Source organism: Pinus tabuliformis, chromosome 3_2, assembly GCF_031772625.1.
Source record: "Pinus tabuliformis cultivar Carrire ecotype Pingquan chromosome 3_2, CPIR1, whole genome shotgun sequence".
Classification (NCBI taxonomy): Eukaryota; Viridiplantae; Streptophyta; class Pinopsida; order Pinales; family Pinaceae; genus Pinus; species Pinus tabuliformis.
In genome coordinates, this window is record NC_142302.1 from 1231199131 (window position 1) to 1231217539 (window position 18409).

Consider the following 18409-nt stretch of genomic DNA (forward strand, 5'->3'; position numbering starts at 1 on the left):
AAATAATGTTTTTGGTATCTACATGCTCTTACTTATATCAAACCCTTTGAAATTTTTATACACTCAAAGGCCTTTCTGATGCAGGAGCATCCAAGTGAAAAGGCGACAGCTGGGAAATGTTTTTTATTTTATTTTATTTTGCTGGACAGAGAGAAAAACATTTTGAGTTTCTATTTTATTTTGTTTCATTTAAAATTAAGGTTGACTCAGCCATTGTTCTTTAAAATTAGGCAAGTAGATCAAGATAGGATTAGTTAGGGACTTGTTTAAAGAAACTGTTAGACAACTAAAAAGTAACTGAGGAACAATTCCTCAAGTGTAAAGAAACTGCTAATAATGCATCGAAAAAGAAAAACTAGAGCTCACTAAGGCGCCGCCATCTAGAGAGGAGAGAGAGCTCAGAATTTGTAATTTACAATTGTTTTGAACCTCTATGAAAGCAGACAATTATACAACCTGTCATTAAGGAAGCAAGACAACTTTTTTTTTTCCCTTGTGCATAAATGTTTCAGGCATGATAATGAAAGCAAGACAGTGAAACAACTCATTCAGAATCCGAATAGCATCGACAAGAATCTTGTAATAGAAGGCATCTCAGACCAGGAACCAGACAAAGGTAAACCAGCATATACAACACATTTTTCTTTTTCCTCAACAAAAAAATGCAGGTACTATTATATTCAACATTCAAGCATTCCTATACATTTCATTTTCATTTCCCATTTAACAGTTCACTATACAAAATCTATAACCCTGAAATCGTGGAGGGTTCTGAAACCCATGCAAACCAAAAAAATTACAGTTCATAGGCTAAATACTAATCAAATAGCGAGGGCATGAACACCTCTGAAACCACACATACACGGAGGAATCGAAACCCCAAGGGTTATACCCGATTATAGACAGAACAAGCAAGAGAAAGTTACAGCCATGGAAAGACCCTACCCAGGTTTTCCCTAAGCCCGCGAACAATCCCAAGGACGAAGCCGTGGAGCAGCATTCCCCTGGAAGGACCTGCACACCACCACAAAACAGGGCAACAATTAGGTAGGGCCATGACACCAAAACACAGTGAACAGAAAACCAAGAGAGGAGTGAGGATTTACCTAGAGGAGGTCCGATTCCGCGATGGAGGAAGAGAGCCGAGACCCACAACAGAGGGTTTCTCCCAACAGAAATTCCATGAGAGCGTTCTGCCTGCTCACCAAGGAGCCAGAACGTTAGAGCCTCAAAAACGAAAGGTGAAATTGCAACTGGAACAAGAGGATTACCTGAGAGCGAGTTCGTTGAGCTGTCCTATGTAGTAGCAAGGTGAGAACCTATGTTTGCAGAGCCGAATCATCACCAGACCCAACATCAAACACACAAATCACCACAAAACAGAGCAGAAACGAAGTATGAGCCAAATGACAGAGACAAATAGACTTGCAGGGGGAAAAGCGACCTAAAACCCTCTAAAAACCAGAGAAGTGAATCACCACAGAGAGCGAGCAGAGGCACGGCACCAACAAACCACCACAGGGAACAAGCGAAGCACAACATTAACAAACCACCATACAGGACAAGTAAGGCACAACAGTTACCAACCATCGCAAGAACTAGGCAAAAGCACCGAGTACCCATAGAGCCAAACCAGACCATAGCAAAGAAGGAATGAATTCCAAATACCCTTGACAAGTGTGATAACTCGTGGTTGCAAGCCAAAGGCTAGTACAAAGGGTGGGTAGAACACCATAAAACACATTAAAACCATATAACAAAAACCCTGCCACTGACTCTAATTTGAAAACCAAAGAGATAAACGATCGCTGCTATGTGTCCCTTCTTGGGATCGCCACCAATTTTTGGTATCAGAGCAGATTATTCCTTTCTCTCAGTAAAGATGGAGGTAGAAGGGGTCAAGGAAGAGCCATCAGAAGAGTAGAAAATGAAGGTTTAAGAGAAGAAATTAGGATTTTCATTGCACATATGGCAGCAATGGAAGCAGGAAGGCATAGAGATCCAGAAGGTGGGGATGACAGTGAGGAGGAAAACACAACCACGACGAATGGGTCAGATGATGGAGGACTAGAGATTAAACTATTGAGGTCAGTTTTGTTGGCTAGTAGCAAGCCAAGACTGGAGCTCTCTAATTATGATGGCAGTTTGTCCACAGAGGCATTGTTAGACTGGATAAGTGAACTAGATAAATATTTTGAATATGAAGAAATCAGTGAAGACAAGAGTATTAGGTTTGCTATCACCAAGTTGAAGGGACATGCAACACTAGTTATGGTGGGACAGTGTACAGGCAGAAAGGAGGAGATTGAACAAACCATTGATTAAAAAATGGGACAAGATGATTGCTAGAATGAAGAGCAAATTTCTGCCTAAAGATTGTCAAATTTACCTTTATAGACAAGTACAGAACTTGAGGCAGAGAATGATGACCGTAAAGGTATATACTAAAGAATTTTATAAAGTAAACCTGAGAGCTAGTTATGTTGAAGATACCCCTAAGAAAACAATGAGGTTTGTAAATGGTCTACGGATGTAGATCCTAGACGAAATTAGTATTCTTTCCCCTAAGACCATAGAGGAAGCTTATCAGAGTGCTTTGAAGGCGAAGGAAAATATTGCTAGGAAACATAATGCCAGAAGAGGACATCGTTCTGGCAGAGGTCGGGGAGTGACCTTTCGCAGATGTAGGACTGCCAACAACAATAAAGTTGGTAGTAGTTCAAAGACTTCGGGACAGATTGAAAGGGAAGGTAACACCAGAGGAGGAAGGTCATACCAGCAAAGAAGAGGTAATTGCAAAGGTAGAGGACATGCCTATCAGTGTTACAAGTGTCACAAGTGGGGACACGGGTCCTTTGAATGTCCTGAAAATGAAAAAACTGGGAAGAGGGGAGCATATGTCGCTCAGCTCGATAAAGCGGAGGCACCACTACAGGAGGTGGAAAATATGCCAGAAATTAGGGAAGCCTTGGTGTTGAACAAGGTATTATTGAAACCAGCTAAGGAAGTAGCTGATTAGACACAGAGTAATGCATTGTTCCAGACTGTGTACAAATCGCATGGGAAATGCTGCAAATTAATCATAGATAGTGGAAGTACTGATAATCCGATAGCTACTGAAATGGTGTGGAAATTGGGTTTGAAGAAGTTGAAGCACCCAACTCCATATAGGGTGTCTTGGTTGCAGAAAGGTCACCAACTATTGGTCGATGAGCAGTGTGAAGTAGAGTTTCATATTGGCAAGTACAAGGACAAGGTGACTTGCGATATCATGCCTATGGATGTGTGCCATATTCTGCTGGGTAGAACATGGTAGTATGATAGGAAGGTTGTCCATGACAGGGAAACAAATTGTTACAAGTTCATTAAAGATGGGATAAAGCATACGCTAGTGCCCATGAAGGAAGAGGATGCTGCAGAAACCAGTGGGACAAAAGCATTACTGTTAGGTGGAAAAGAGTTTCTGCGACAAATGGAGGATGATGAGGTAAAATATGCAGTTGTGTAAAGGCCTAAACTAGTATTGATCCATACTGAAGTCACTGACTTACCTAAAGCGATATAGCACATGCTGTAGGAATTTAGCAATATTGTGGTAGACGATTTATCAGACAAATTACCACCAAAGCGGAGCATTAGTCACCATATTGATTTTATTCCAGGAGCCAGTTTTCCAAACAAGGCTGCTTACTAGATGAGTCCGAAGGATAATGAAGAAATCAGGAGGCAGGTGCAGGAGTTGTTGGATAAAGGACTAATTCAGGAGAGTTTAAGACCTTGTGCAGTTCCGACTATTTTATCTCCCAAGAAAGGAGGTGAGTGGCGAATGTGCACTAATTCCCAGGCCATTAACAAGATCACTATCAGGTACAGGTTTCCTTTACCTCAGATGGATGATATGATGGATTTTTTGAGTGGGGAAGCGTACTTTTCAAAGATAGACCTGAAAGGCAGCTACCACCAAATAAGAATTCGAGAAGGTGATGAGTGGAAGACAACTTTCAAGACTAATGAAGGCTTATACGAATGGTTGGTTATGCCATTTGGATTGAGCAATGCCCCTAGCACATTCATGTGATTGATGAACAAGATGATGAAGGAATTCATTGGTAAATTTGTGATTGTATATCTAGATGATATACTTATATTCAACAAGACGAAGGAAGAGCATTTTCGACACGTGAGGTATGTATTGGAAAAATTGCAGCAAAATAAATTACTGATAAATTTGAAGAAATGTTATTTTGCCAAGAAAGAGTTAATTTATTTTGGATTTGTGATTTCTGAGAATGACCTAAAAATGGATCCAGAAAAGGTTGCATCCATAGTTAGCTGGCCGTCTCCCAAAAGTTTGTTTGAGGTACAGAGCTTTCATGGATTGGCAATTTTTTATCGGAAATTTATTAAAAGTTTCAATGGGATTTGTGCACCCATGGTGGACACCTTTAAGAAGGAAAATCAGCCTTTCCATTGGATAGAAATGGTAGAGAATAGTTTTTAGTTGCTCAAAAGAAAAATTACTGAAAAACCGAGTTTGAGATTACCAGACTTTAAAAAACTTTTTCAAGTTCGTTGTGATGCCAGTGGAATAGCCATTAGTGTAGTACTCAGCCAAGAGGACAAGCCAGTAGCCTATTTTAGTAAGAAACTAAATGAAAGCAGGCAGAAGTACATGTCTTATGACAAGGAATTTTATGCAGTGGTTCAAGCGCTAAAGCATTGGAGACATTATCTATTGGCCAATGAATTTGTCTTATTTTTAGACAATTCTGCGTTACAGTATATTATGCAGCAACATAAGCTAAACCATAAACATGCGAAGTGGGTGGAGTACCTGTAGAGTTTTACGTTTGTGTTGAAACACATCAGCGGTCAAGCCAACAAAGTGGCAGATGCATTAAGCAGGAGGAATTTGATCCTACAAGAAAGTACGATACAAGTATTAGGATTCAAACATCTTAAAGACTTGTATGAGGCAGATGCAGATTTTAAGGAAGCCTATGAAGCTTGCCAAAATCCATTGTTGAGAGATAATAGTTCATGGCTAGACTATAATATGCAGGAAGGGTTGTTGTTCAAAGGAGGGCAGTTGTGTATTCTAAAATGTTCTATGAGAGAGAACTTAATCCAGGAAAATCATAATGGAGGTTTAGCTGGGCATTTTGGCATAGATAAGACCTTGGATCAGTTGAGCCACTTTCACTATTGGCCGAAGATGGGTAGAGATGTACAGAGGTTTGTGACGAGATGCAAAGTGTGTCAACTTGCAAAGGGACACAGCCAGAACACAGGGTTGTATATGCCCTTACCTATTCTGAACAAACCATGGGACTCAGTCAGTTTAGACTTTGTCTTAGGTCTGCCAAAGACACAACAAGGATTCAATTCCATCATGGTGGTGGTGGATCGTTTCACCAAAATGGCACATTTCATTCCATGTAGGAAAACTAGTGATGCCACACATGTAGCACATTTATTCTTCATAGAGATAGTTAGATTACATGGCTTTTCGAAGTCTGTTGTTTCAGACCGAGACGTTAAGTTTACAGGACATTTTTGGTGGACCTTATGGAAAAAAATAGACACCAAACTAAACTTCAGCTTAGCTTATCATCCGCAAATCGATGGCCAAACCGAAGTGGTGAAACGAAGTCTGGGAAATCTATTGAGGAGTTTGGTTGGAGAAAATTCTCGACAGTGGGATTGTGTGCTTGCACAAGAGGAATTTACTATAACAATTCGCCCAACAGAAGCATGGGCAGTAGTCCTTTCCAAATCTTATGTGGAATGCACCCTTGTGGAGTACATGAGTTATGGGATTTGGGTCAATTGGAGCATAGGAGTGCTGATGGTGAAAATTTCCAAAGGCAATCAGTGACCTTCATGAACAAGTGAAATTAAAATTACAAGACAACAGCCAAAGATACAAGCAGAAAGAAGATTTGAAAAGGCAGGAGGTACAATTCAACGTAGGAGACTTGGTATTAGCATACCTACACAAGGAGAGGTTTCCTAAAGCCAAATACAACAAGTGGAAATGGAAAAAAATTGGGCCTTGCAGGATTCTTCGGAAGTTTTCTGCGAATGCTTATGAATTACAGTTACCCCCAAGTATAGGAATTTCACCCATTTTCAATGTGGTAGATCTGTACCCCTACATTGCGGAAAATGAAGAAGACAGTTCGGAAAGATGAACACAGGACACCCAGAATGAGAATGATTCGTGGATTAAACAAATGCCCCCAGCAAAGCCTTTAGAGATCGAACAGATCCTAGACACCCAGGTGGCCAGACGGACTCGAAGGAAAGAATATTTGTGGTACCTAGTCAAGTGGAAGGGTCATCCTATTGAAGATAGTTCTTGGTTAGATGCTGGCTAGATTCAAAGCATCGGGTACTCTATTGAAGAGCTCATGGACAAGAGCCATGAGTTTAATTTACCTCAGGAGCCTGATGCAGGAGCATCCGAGTGAAAAGGCAACATCAGGGAAATGTTTTTTATTTTATTTTATTTTGCTGGATAGAGAGAAAAACATTTTGAGTTTCTGTTTTATTTTGTTTCATTTAAAATTAAGGCTGACTCAGCCATTGTTCTTTAAAATTAGGCAAGCAGATCAAGATAGGATTAGTTAGGGACTTGTTTAAAGAAATTGTTAGACAACTGAAAAGTAACTGAGGAACAGTTCCTCAACTGTAAAGAAACTGCTAATAATGCATTGAAAAAGAAAAACCAGAGCTCATTGAGGGGTTGCCATCCAGAGAGGAGAGAGAGCTCAGAATTTGTAATTTACAATTGTTTTGAACCTCTATAAAAGCAAACAATTCTAGAACCTGTCATTAAGGAAGCAGGATAGTTTTTTTCCCTTGTGCATAAATGTTTCAGGCATCGTAATGAAAGCAAGACAGTGAAACAACTCATTCAGAATCTAAATAGCATCGACAAGAATCTTGTAATAGAAGGCATCTCAAACCAGGAACCAGACAAAGGTAAACCAACATATACAATACATTTTTCCTTTTCCTCAACAAAAAAAACCAGGTACTATTATATTTAGCATTCAAGCATTCTTGTATATTTCATTTTCATTTCCCATTTAATAGTTCACTGTACAAAATCTATAACCCTGAAATTGTGGAGGGTTTCGAAACCCATGCAAACCAAAAACATTACAGTTCACAGGCTAAACACTAATCAAACAGCGAGGGCATGAACACCTCTAAAACCACACACATACACGGAGGAATCGAAACCCCAAGGGTTATACCCGATTACAGACAGAACAAGCAACAAAGCAAGCAAGAGAAAGTTACAACCACGGAAAGACCCTACCCAGGTTTTCCCTAAGCCCGTGAACAGTCCCAAGGATGAAGCCGTGGAGCAACGTTCCCCTGGAAGGACTTGCACACCACCACAGAATAGGGCAGCAGTTAGGTAGGGCCACGACACCAAAGAACAGTGAACAACAAACCAAGGGAGGAGTGAGGATTTACCAGGAGGAGGTCCAATTTCGTGATGGAGGAAGAGAGCCGAGACCCACAACAAAGGGTTTCTCCCAATATAAATTCCATGAGAGTGTTCTGCCTACTCACTAAGGAGCTAGAATATTAGAGCCTCGAAAATGAAAGGTGAAATTGCAACCGAAACATGAGGATTACCTGAGAGTGAGTTCGCTGAGATGCCCTGTGTAGCAGCAAGGTGAGAACCTGTGTTTGCAGAGCCGAATCATCACCAGACCCAACATCAAACACACAAATCACCACAAAATAGAGCAGAAACGAAGTATGAGCCAAATGACAGAGACAAATAGACTTGTAGGTGGGAAAGCAACCTGAAACCCTCCAAAAACCAGAGAAGTGAATCACCACAGAGAGCAATCAAAGGCATGGCACCAACAAACCACCACAGGGAACAAGCGAAGCACAACATTAACAAACCACCATATGGGACAAGCAAGGCACAACACTTACCAACCATCGCAAGAACCAGGTGAAAGCACCAAGTACCCATAGAGCCAAACCAGACCATAGCAAAGAAGGAATGAATCCAAATACCCTTGGCAAGTGTGATAACCCATGGTTGCAAGCCTGAGGCCAGTACAAAGGGCGGGCAGAACACCATAAAACACATTAAAACCATATACCAAAAACCCTACCACTAACTTTAATTTGAAAACGAAAGAGTTAAATGGTCACTACTACGTGTCCCTCCTCGAGATCGCCACCACTTTCCAATGTGTAAGAAATATGTCAATTGGAATTTCTATGTAAAGATTATGCCCCTTGAAATTTGACCTTTTTGGTGTGACCACCATGGTTCGAGAGGATGCCATGGTAGCACTAGTAACTTATGTAATGAATAATATTCTAGAAGGGTCAAATTTGTAACTCTATTTGAGGGTTGAAGGAGTCAAACATAATCCTTATTTGGCTATCAACCTTTCTTACCATTGGGCCATTAGGAGGAGTAGGGGTTGCATCATAAATTGTTATGGTATTTTGTTCCATAATCAAGCAAAGAAAGTAGGGTTGGCAGATAGAGATGTTAATAGATGAGGATAATTCTTTTATGGCATCGTAACAAGACACAAGTCTTAGGTAACTCAATAGAGTGTTCCTTCTCCTTTATAATTTCATTATTTCCATACCAGAGAAGGGAGGGAAAATAACCCTCACCATCTAACTTGGATTTCTCCTGTAAGGATTTCCTAGAGAAAATATTTGTGTTCATTGTTAATGCTGAGTGATTTTATTTGTTTTCACTATTTTCTACATTTGATCTACTTCATTCATATGAAAAAAATCAGTAACTAACCAATCTAGAATCATTGAGGAAGTTAACCCCCATAGAATAGATTTCACTTTATTTTATTAGGTATGTTACGATAAGCTATCTAGTAGAATATCCACAAAAATTTTATAGATCATATTGGTGTCAGAGTAGGTTTCTTTGGTGGATCTCATGGGAAACTATAATGTATCCAAGAACCAATTTAATTACAAATTCATAGAACACCAGCCATAAACAACAAGTCTGCATAAAAAAATTGATTTAGAAGAAGAGAGATTTGTGATGCTTGAAGTGCGTGTCAATTATGATAGCCTACATGTAACCTCCTCATGGTGATTCTATCAAACAAGCTTTCAATTAGAGAATACAATGGATCTAACTTAGAATTCAAATCATATGGGAACTTGGGGGATCATGAAGACCCATAAAATGAGTCAAGGGAAGAACCCAATAACAAGTAGCCAAGTTTGAGTCCCAATAGCCACTCATATTTCCTATTGAAAATAGAAGTAAATGTCAACATAATATTGTACCAAGGTGATATCAATGCCTTAAAATCAAATAACGTGTTTTAGGAATCAAAGGTTTGTTTTATTATTTACCACATAGATGAGGAGAAAAAAATATCATTTACTAGACTAAGGCTAGCGGGTCATGCTATGATTTGGTGGGAAATCCATACAAACACACTTAGTCTGGAGAGTGTTCTTCCCGTAACCATGTGGGAGGACTTCAAAACCCTCATAAACTCTGAATTATACCTTATTGAGTATGTAAAGGACAAATGGATCTGACAACACTAATTTAGGTAAAGGTATGGGAGGAGTGTATAGGAGTACACCATTGAGTTTATGAATATGTTCATAATGTTGGGTATCTATGTAACCACCCCTCCCACATTTACCCACTTTAACTGGCTTGCCAACATAAACATGTGCTAAGGACTACTATGACATGACCCAACCTCCTAAGTACAGTTAAGGAAGTGGAGTAGACGAACTGGAACTTCACTAACCTTCCTGAGGAGCTACAACACACCCAAAAGCTAAAAAACCACTTTAGGTGCCTAAACCCTGAGCTGGATCACGTTTTAGTGACCTGAGCCCACAATTGCATGCATGACAAGGTCTCCATGCAGTGATAGGCCTTCAACTGCATGCATAAGCCTATAAGGGTACGATTATAGCCCAAAACATCCAGTTCAAAGGGTTCGGTCCTGGATTTTAAGCCACCATTTCAAGCTAGCCTCCAGACCAATGTCATAACTCAATTTTAGAGAGGTTTATATCAACATCTGATAGTTGGGGATTCACAATTTTTCTTGCAGATTCCTTGTCTTACCTTGTGCATATTTCATAAAATAGATTCTACAAAGATTCAACACTAAGAGCATGTCTTTGAACATTGCTTGTGGCCAACAACTTGCCTCCTGCCATCCACACGAAATCCACTTGATCTATCACCTGCCTAATCTTGAACAACATATGGAATCTTATTTCTATGCAGCTACAAGCTATCTCAATACTAAGGATGTGGTTAAGATGTGGGTGAAGGAACCATCAAATTTTCGCCAAACATCGAAAAACACTTATAAGACCAGTAGACTCAGGAAAGTGTTGCAGTACTTGATAGTATTATGCTTTCAAATTTATAGACAAAATAATATTGAATCCCTCCCAGAAGGATGGGTTTACATGTTGTATTAGATTGTCTATCGTGGGAAGATATTCAACTAGTTCGATCTTATGTCTCGACAACTGAAGATTAATGTGAATAAGGTGAAAAATCCACCAAAAGGAAAGCAACAACAATTCTACATGTTTGCCTACCTACTAGATGGTATATGTTCTCGTGATCCCTTCCTTAGCATGGATTGGAAATGGACTTCCACAAAGTCCCCTACCCATATCTATTGTAAGTTGTTGGCAGAATGAAGTTGTAGAGGAGTTTTTGAAAGATTGGTTGATCACATCTTTAGAGTCTTATACTAGATGATATTTGAAGAAGAAAACACTCACATTTCTCATGAGGCAATGAGTGTAGTATCAAAAGTTACAAATTGGTTCACCTCACCAAATGGCACATAGCTTAGAGTGTTCGGCTACCAAAAACCATCTCATCTCTTACCGCGATATGCCATTGACAAAATAGTAATGAAAGAGGTCGCATATCATCTTGTCACAGGTTTGTCTGCTACAAAGGAAGAAGAAAGAACAATGGCTTGCTCTTCCCTTGTAGGTGGGATCCTACGTGATTAAGAACTTAAAGGCTGCAAAAATTAAAGCAAAATAATTGGAATACTTTGGGTTCGACACAATATGTTATTGTTAGTATGGTTCGAGAGGAGTTTGAAAGAACCATTGTGCCAAGTTACACTTTTTTTGGCCATATGGGACCTATGCCAGGCCGGAGGGAGAAAATATCAAGAATCACTATAATGCCTCTTGGTCATGTGCACCAGGAGATTGGGAAGAAACTTCCAATAAAATTCCAGAACAAAGTGTTACTCAAGAATCCAAGTAGGTAGAAGAGTGCTCTCCAGTGAGTATTAAGTATAAGAGGAAGGTTTCCCACAACCCAACAGAGGAGCAAAGCTGCACATCCAAAGAAGAATGAATTATTTTAAAGGTAATTTTAGCAACAGAAAGGAACAGGAAGTAGCGGGAATTAGAGAGGAAACATGAAGAAGATCGGATATAGAAGGAAGAGCAGGAAAGGAAGGAACAGGAGGAAATGTAAGCACAAGAAGAGCTAAGAAAAAAGGAGGAAGAAGAAGCTAGACTTAAGCAGGTAGAAGAAGAAAGGCAAAAACAACTTCAAGAAGAAGAAAGTAAGCAAAAGAAGGATGTTGATTTAACCCTAGGTCAATTCTCACAAGTGCCTATGCTTATAACATGGTTGCATTGGTCTCTCATTTGGCACAACATTTTCTAAGGCATAATTCTCATTTCTCTTGCTTAGTGCCTCCACCATATGCATAGTGGGATACACAATGGTTGACTTGGGTGTACATGCTTTCCCTCATATTACACATAGGGCTTCCTCCCTCTCCCTATTCATGTGCTTAATAATGGGTCGTTTAGTGCCACTCAACACAATGATGAGAGAATGGTGCTTACATGTCCATGTATGCCTATTCACGTAGCCAGTCCATGTACCCCTTCTTGAATGCTTTTCCAACATTTTGTGCTACTTTACACAATGATGAGAGGATGGAAACTTACATGTGGCTTATGTTGACTTCCTCTAATAACACACTTTGAGTATACCCCCTCTCTTATAAATAACTCTAGTTTCCAAAGTCATAACTTGTTGTAACTTGTGTGTAATGTCAGGAGAAAGTTAACACCCTAAGACCTCATTCTTTGTATTTGTGAATTCATTAAACATTTATCCTGGGGCTAATAGAATAACATTGTTTTTGTTTAAAGTTTGTTGTGTTACTTATTAATGCCCTTTTCTACATATACTTTCGGTTGCAAATATGTTAAGGGTGTCACCCCAAATCCCCGTGATTCCTCCACTAAATATATATTGCTACCTCTATTTATAATACCTTAAATGTGTAGAGCTTATAATATGCAGTGTATATATTGTTGATGTTCTTACCTACATCTTTGAATTTTGATTTGGGTTTAGCCCTCAAGACAATTTAGTGAACTCTATACACACCTTTCCTACATTACATATGTTATTTCCCTTTTACTTTCATTGTTGCTAAGACTTTATGCATGACATGTGTTTCTTAGATGAATGGTTATATAACTGGTTTGTATTCAACATTTTCCCTCTTTTTGTCTTTGGGCATGAAATAACTCATAGGGTGCTTCACCCTTCCTGAGAATATCAGGATTGAAGTCGTAATGTCCCTGTAAGGGGTGGTTTCAAAAGTCCAATTCTAACTTTTTTAGTTTGTGTTGCTAGAATTCATTCCTATAGCCAACACCACTAATTTATATTAGCTACAGCGATCGCCAATTTTTTCCTATTCCAAGAAATTCAAGGAAACAAAGTATATGATGGCAGTCTATTTGACACCAAGACAGTTTAATACTTCTAATTGCATTAGCTCCGAGAGATTAGTTACATGATATTTCTTTGCAATGCTTTAAGTCTCATAGGGTTGCCTTGGTCAGGTGGATCATTTCCTAACCACATATATTCTATTACAGTTCTTCCCTTCCGGTCATTAAGATGGTCATTATTCTAGTCATTGATTATTTAATAAAATAAATAATATATTTATTAAGGGGCTTTAGCATTTCTCCCTGTTAATCTAACTTTGTGGCTTTGTGGGCAATAAAACTATTACTCGATTTATGTTTGAAGCATGGTCCTCATTTGCAAATAGCCCTGATTAATTCTAATAAAATGAAGATCAACCTACACATTTTCTATTCTATCTAAATATATAAGGAAATGCAATATTCTTTGACTAAATACATAAATAACTACAACATTCTCTCAACATAAATTAAGGAATTGATAAGTGAATTACGAGATCTTGCATGTAGTATTAATTGTACTAATCATGCCATTTGGCATGACTACTATAACATACACATTAAGGATCGAATCAACCTATAACAAGATCAAACGATACAAATTGATGAGGGATGTTCCACTTACCTATAGTCAATCTATAAGCTAAATTTCTTTATCGAGAAACCCCAAAGCCTAGATTATGATTTTATAGAGACAATTTCCTCATGCATGTTATTAGCTCTACAGATTTCACTTTCATGTAATAGATGTAGAAATCATAGATACAACTTCAACCTAACACATTTCTATACTCCCATGACTTCATATACCTTTCTTTTCTGCAATTACTTCCACACTCATCGTTGACCCCTATTAGCCTCATAGCATGCAATTAATTATTACTTAGGAATTGTTCTACATTAGGTTGTATCCTATTTGTGCTAGGTGGCCCCTTAAAATTTGTTTTTTGTCCTGTATTTGAATTCCCCTTCATAGAATTAGAATTCTTGGACTTGCCATTTGTCATTCAAAACTTGTCATCAATAAAGTGGAGTCCTCTTCCATAAAATCACAATTTATACTCATTAACATCCCTTCCTCATCAATGTGTATCTGCCTTATTATTATTGTTATTGGTAAAATCAGATTATCTACAATGTCTACAATATTTATTACAATATTTGGCCCCAGCTTCATACCTTAATTTAAAATAATACTCTATATTTATTACATATTTGCCAACCGTTCATATTTAAAATAATAATATATAGTACGTTTTTTTAATTAAATTTCAGAGCGTTACTATATATATATTAAAGAAAGCTTATCTTTAGAGTAATGTTGTTCTATGAAAATAACTATTAGATTAATCATGCGAGGATATAATATTGTCTTTTCAAAAAAATTCGGAGTTTTTTAATACAAACTTTCATACCTAGCCTAATTATTACATTTGTTTCTACCAAATCTATAATACCTAATACCTAATTATTGACTTATTTTATCCGGAATATAAAATAAAATTGGGCTCTAAGTTCCCTAATATTATGGAAATTAGGAGCTCAATTATGTTTTTCTTTATCTGGAGATTATTTCATAGTAAAGAAATCACGTTCTATAAATTCTGGTTTTGGCCATGCCCATGAAAAGTAGTGTATTGCTTTTTAAGATACAACGAGAAACAATGTAGAAGAATGCATGTGTCAGTTCAAAACTTCTAAAAGATGGTGTCAGGTTTCGTTGACGGGGATGAAGCCGACACACCAGCCTCTGCCAACGCCGTTGCCAACCCTGAAAGCTTATTTACATGTCTGTCTTGCACCCCTCCCGTTGATAGATGATCACGAGATTCAAGCCGCTCATCAACCTTCTTGCTATCACTGGCATTGCTATCTTTATTCACCTGCCGCACAGTAGTAGCATCCCACCCTATATCCCTAATCGCAATGCCTGAGAAAGGAAATTGAAGTAAAGAGCCCTGCCTGGCACTCGAACTTGGATTGATGGTCCTCTTGTAAGAACCCAACCATTTGGCCTGCATGTAACGATACTTCCTCCACGGCGGAATGAACATACATCTCTCCCTTAGCGATTTCCTGGCTGCGTTGCACATGATCTTCACGATCCCGCATAACTGGTCTGACTTCCCCACGAACAGATTGGGAATCTTCTGCAGTAGGTCACTGTATCCGTCAGTAGGTCGGGCGACTTCGAATTGCTCCCTGAAATCGATGTCCACGAAAAAACGCTCGTTTTTCAATTTCAATTCCTCGATAATCACATCAATGAATTCGTAATCGCCTGTACACCCAAACCCACACCAGGTCTATCCCATATGAAATCAAAACATAAGAATAACTAACAGAAATTATTGCATTTATAGTGATAGTACGGACATGACCCAAAAAGAGGACTAACCCTCTCTGGACACAATGAGGGTTTCACGAGGAGACCGTGGGTTCAAATTGAATGAAAAACGGATTGTTCAATCGCAATTTTTAGTTTAGTTAGACCAGGGAAGTGTTAGGTATTGGTGATTGGAAAAGACAAACTGACCTGGAGGATGTCCAATCGTTTGATCCCACCGTGACTTGCAGACGGCCGCATTGTATCCCGATAATCGCAGACTGTTCATTACGAATCGGCGAGAACGACTCTTCTGCTCCGCATTCTCTGGAACATTAAAGCCCGCTTTTCCCTTAGCTATCGCTGCAGCTTTCTCTGCATCTCGCAGCAGTCGCATCCCAAAAGCAGCGCTGCTGCTACAGGAAACACACTGTACACTCACCGCAATCTAGTTAGGGGTTTTAATAAAATTTATAACTTTTCTCCGCCGGTGGCCAGTAAACCCTAAAATTGTCGTATTAACAGAAATGCAATCGTTGTGGCTAGTGCCGTATCTAGAACCAGCTATGAAACATTCAATTTGAAAGATAGAAAAGGAAATAGCACGCTGGGGAAAGATCCTTAGAGGGTTAGAAATAATTTGTAATAAGGGTTCAACAGTACAGGGTGAGAAATAATTTGTAATAAGGGTTCAACAGTACAGGGTGAGAAATAATTGGTAATAAGAGTTTTTCCCTCTATAAGTTGTTAACAACTATACTGTTTGATGGATCTTCTCCATGATAAGGTCTGTTGCGGGATGGCCTGTCGAAAGTCTAAAACTACTGATTTACCCTGGAGCTGACAACGTATATAGGCTTTTATGTAAAACTAAAATGGCTCGAGTACAAATACCTCAATTCTCAAGAGAGCTACGAACTCTCTATATGGGCAGCGTTATGGTCAACGAATTCCACAGTAAAGAGGGATTATGAGAAAACGAGGAGGCCAGAAAATGTGAAAACACAAATGAGTATGGCTGAAATACCTCGAGTATCTCGCAGAGCTGTTCTCTGCAAATCGCCATGAAATCTCGAGGATTTGAGGCCTTGGCATCGTCTTCGCTGTCCTCTGTGAAATTGGAAGTCGAATCTTCTCCCTGTGATCCATGGCGGTTGACAATCCCATGTCCGTAAATAATGTCAACGGCGTGGTCGCTACCGCTGGTGCTACTGCTGCAGTGAGTGGCCATTTTGCTGTAGCCAAGTTTCTGTGTAAGCTTGCGCTGATAGCTTCATAAGGAGGGTCGGTGACACGCTTGGCTTTGATGGGTTCTAAATGTGAGTGGAGTGAGGCAATACGCACGTTGGGATTGTGGCATCTGTCAGGCTTGCTTGATGTTTGCAGCAGAATCCTGAGTTTTCATGTGCGGGTGCTCGCTTGCCCTAGAAGTCGATGCCGCAGTTGTGAAGGCTAGACCGTTCGCTGAATCTCCGCTGGTCAAAAGTCTGAACATGACAATAGAATACTGTCAGGTGTGTGGGCAGGCAGTTGCCAAAGGGCACATGGTTTAAAACCTTGGCTCCTCGCGTCGCGAGGGGTCAAAGCGAGCGAACTAAAGCAATAGGTAAATAAGTATATCCACTCTAACAACCTTATGGAAGCGGTGCAGAATATGGTTTAATGAAACAGTTGTAACTTCAAACGTTTGGTAGATGGGTAAATACTAATCTTCCATGGTCATGCCCACTAACACTACTAGGGCACTAAAATTTATTTGAAATATTAATTTTCAAATAAAATAAAATAAAATAAAAATGGATTAGGTTTTTTTTCTCTTTCCTATTTATTTTACCTTTAAAATGTCTTGTTTGTCTCATGGTTGAAGTGTTTATCATAAACTTTTAACATTTCAACTTTTTATCACACATTTCTTTCTAAAAACTACTTTTGTATTATGAATAGTAACTATGAAAATCTGCATTTTAAAAAAGATCAATAATTTTTTTATTTATTAAAACTATATTATATATATAATTTTTAATTAAATTTTAATAAAATATTTTAAAATTTAAAATTATATAAATATTTAATTTAAAATAGTAAAATATTAAACTTAAACTTTAATTTATTTTCTGAATTGGTCTACTCCTATATTGATACAAAAATATGGTTACAGAGAGGTAAAGGTCTCGGGAGTTCTAGCTCATGAGACGGCATGTTTACAAAAATCGCTTAAGTAACTAACTAAAAGACTTGCATTATGACTAGCTTTGAGACTTGATATAACTGGAAACTGTAACTGAAGACGGGGACAATTTGAAAGGAACTAATCAAAACTTGATGCAGTGCAACCGCTACAAGATCGGAATCTGACCCCTAAACCGATTGAACCAAGACAGTGACCAAAACAACAGGAGAAAGCCACCCACGTAGGGGAAACCAGCAATTCAAAAATTGAAAAAGACCAGAAACTGAGAACTGAAATCATGAAGTGACTATATGTCTGGAAGGGCTTGAGCGGCTTCTTTCAGCAGATGAACAAAACCAGAAGGTGCACACTTGTTCAGTCTTCATGCGAGGTTGGAGGCGATTCTTCAACAATGCGGCAACCGAATTGGTCTGGGTCTTCAAACTCAGAGGGTTGGCCCTCTTTACTTGAAGGACCCCCACCTGCAGGAGTGCTCGGACCGGCATGGATGGTCGAATCCAGTGTTGTAGAGCCACCTGGGTCCTTTCTCTAAGTAATCACGTTCTGCGAGGATTCATTCTGGTTATCCATCCTCGGTTCCAAAGGAGCCCCTGGACTGACAGCCCCCGAACCCACAGTATCCTCACACAACTCTACAGTGACTGACGTAATGAAGGAGGAGTTTCCTAGAGTGCAGGGGAAGCGGAAGCGAGCTGCGTGAGAATTGGAATGGAGAGAGCGCACTTCGGTGATGAACTGCCCTCTTCCCTTGCCACGACCACTTCTGTTCTCAGGGTATCTATCAAAGTAGAAATCCGAAGCCTCAGACGAAGGGTCCGAGGTTGTGGAGGAAGGCTGGCGGGAGACACGACCCCGGGAGTTGCCTCTTTTGCAGCTCATCCTTGAGCACACCCTGGGCATTGTGAAGTATGCTGGAAGAGCAAAACAAACAGCCGTGGAGGGGACTGAAAGGGGGCGACAGAGGAAGATGTGAGGAGCTTCAACCTTGCTAAACCAGCATAAGCGCAAGGGAAGAACAAGAGTGAATAACAAGCAGAGCTTCATAGCCGATATACTAACATACCGGCGAGAGGGAAAGAGTTGCGTTAATGCAACATTTA

General features: G+C 39.4%; 1 pseudogene across 1 annotated transcript; it reads right to left on the reverse strand.

Annotated features, from left to right (window-relative positions):
• Positions 1 to 14359: 14359 nt before the first annotated feature.
• LOC149185192 (uncharacterized) lies at positions 14360 to 16707 on the reverse strand (annotated as a pseudogene). The gene is made up of 3 exons (XR_016257825.1): positions 16146 to 16707; positions 15329 to 15548; positions 14360 to 15073 (listed from the first exon to the last, which is right to left on the reverse strand). The product of XR_016257825.1 is annotated as an uncharacterized LOC149185192 (transcript).
• Between the last annotated feature and the right edge of the window lie 1702 nt (positions 16708 to 18409).